General features: G+C 37.9%; 1 pseudogene across 1 annotated transcript; it reads right to left on the minus strand.

Annotated features, from left to right (window-relative positions):
- Positions 1 to 403: 403 nt before the first annotated feature.
- On the minus strand, positions 404 to 755 carry LOC311625868 (large ribosomal subunit protein eL33-like; annotated as a pseudogene). The gene has a single exon. The product of its transcript is annotated as a large ribosomal subunit protein eL33-like (transcript).
- Between the last annotated feature and the right edge of the window lie 1,648 nt (positions 756 to 2,403).

A 2,403-nucleotide genomic window follows, 5' to 3' on the forward strand; every position in this document is an offset into this window, starting at 1 on the left:
TCATTCATAGCTCAAACAATTGTATTTAATGCATCAATTGCAGCTAAAAATGCATTATATTCTTTGTTTTCTCCTGAACATTACTTGAGGATGAGCATTTAATAAGAAATTGTGATCCTTAAAGATCTTTTGGCAGTTTCAATGCAACTTAAAAGAGAAAATACATAATTTTAAATTAAGTTGTCATGGTATAAAATAGTTGTTTACATTTTTAACCAGCATTTCTTCTTTGTTGATTATAAAAAAATATGCTAAGTTTTATTATTTTGATGATTGATTTCCCAAGAGATTTTTAACTGAATTACAAAGCTACATAGCGTAAGGTGAGTGTGTGTGTATGTGTGTGTGTTTTTTCCCCCAAATACACTTTTCTTTTTACCAAAACACAGGAAAACAAATACATTTAATTTATTTTCAATAAGTTTAAATCCTTGAATACATGGATTCTGTATCCAATGGCCTTAGCAGCAGCGTTGCTTCGGAATTTAGCATGAACCATGCCACTGCTTCCATGAGCACCAGTTACCTTTCCCCCCATTACTCTGGTTTTGTTTGGCTTGCCACCAGGAGTCACTGTGGTGTTCTTTGCTTTGTACACATAGGCACAACTTTTGCCTAGATAGAGCTCTGTTTCATCTTAGGCATAAATCTTCAGTTTTAAGAAGAGTTGTGTGCTCCCTCTGGTTCTGTAAAATCCTGCTTTTACAGCCCGTAAAAATGACCATGGACCACAGCCTTCCACACATATTTGTCATAAGAGAAGCCCTGTTCCCAGCGGGTCTCCACAGGGTCTAAGATGGCGGAAAAAGGTTCAACTATGTTTTAATTGATTTCAGAGAAAGGAAGGGGGAGGGAGAGAAAAATAGAAACATCAATGATGAGAGAAAATCATTGATTAACTGCTTTCTAAGGCATGTGCCCTGGCTGGGAATTGAACTGTGACTTCCTAGTTCCTGGGTTTCTGTTCAAATATTGAGCCACACCTTCCAGGATAGCTTAGATTTATAATTAAAATTTATAGCAAAACATTTTTATGCAATTAAGTCATATTCAAAATTTTTTTTTAGTTATTTAAGAAATCAAATAAGTTTTTGTAGTCTCTTTTATTCAACCGTTTTTGAATATTATGGAACTTACCTAGTTGTGATATTTTACAGCATTGTCCCCAAACATCTGCAATAAATTCCACTGGGAGAGAAAGGGCTTATTCTAAATGGAAGTTCTGGATCCTACCCCACACTTATTTATCAGTACCTCTTGAAAATACAGTTCATGAAACTGTTTATAAAGAAAAGTGTCCAATTTTTTTAGTTGTTATTGTCATAGTCAAGGAAGGAAGGAAAGAAGGAAGGAGGGAAGGAAGGAAGAAAGGAAGGAAGGAAGGAAGGAAGGAAGGAAGGAAGGAAGGAAGGAAGGAAGGAAGGAAGGAAGGAAAAAAAGAAGAAAGGAAAGAAGGAAGGAGGGAAGAAAGGGTGTCATCAGTCATCTGTTCTTGTCCAGTCTCCCATCTTTGTTTCCAGCCAGACATCTCACTCTGGATGACTGAGGAAGGATATAATTATCTTACAATTTTTATCTTGACTTTACTTTCTACCTCTCATTTTTAGATTCTTTATTCAGGGAGAGTTTTAAGAAGTAGGATCATATACCCCTGCTGACTGGCATCACTTATGGGGCCCCTAGTGCTTCCAGCATTCACACTAGGTTTCATTCACTCTTCCACTCTCCTATTTCTGTTCTTGTCACATTTCCCTTGCATCCTCCTGACAGTGACAATTTCTGATATTCCTTTCCTTTGAATGACCCTGACAGTTTGAAGGAGTACTATCAGGGATTACAGTGTAGGCCGTCCTTAGGATTTGATGTTTTTCTCATGGTTAAAGACTATGGGTTTGGGAGAGAAAGTAAGAGTTAGAGTTCATTTTCACTGCAATATTAAAGGAACATACTATCAATAGAACTAAGGACTGTTCACGTTCACCTCATCACCTGGCTGAGGTAGTGTTTGTCAGGTTTCTCTACTGTTAAGTTACTTTTTTCTCCCCTTTCCATATGTGCTCTTTGGAAGAAAGTCACTAGGTGCAGCCACACTTAAGAAGTGGGCGTTATGCTTCACCTCCTTCAGGGTGGAACATCTCCATAAATATTTGGCATTCTTCTGCATGGGAGATCTGTCTCTTCCATCTTGTTTATTTATTTATCACTTTAAAAAATATATATATATTTTATTGATTTTTTTACAGAGAAGAAGAGAGAGGGATAAGGAGTTAGAAACATCAATGAGAGGGGGTCATTGATCAGCTGCCTCTTGCACACCCCCTACTGGAGATGTGCCCACAACCAAGGTACATGCCCTTGACCGGAATCGAACCCGGGACCTTTCAGTCCGCAGGCCGACGCTCT

Source organism: Pipistrellus hanaki, assembly GCF_964339955.1.
Source record: "Pipistrellus hanaki genome assembly, chromosome: 7".
Taxonomy (NCBI): domain Eukaryota; kingdom Metazoa; phylum Chordata; class Mammalia; order Chiroptera; family Vespertilionidae; genus Pipistrellus; species Pipistrellus hanaki.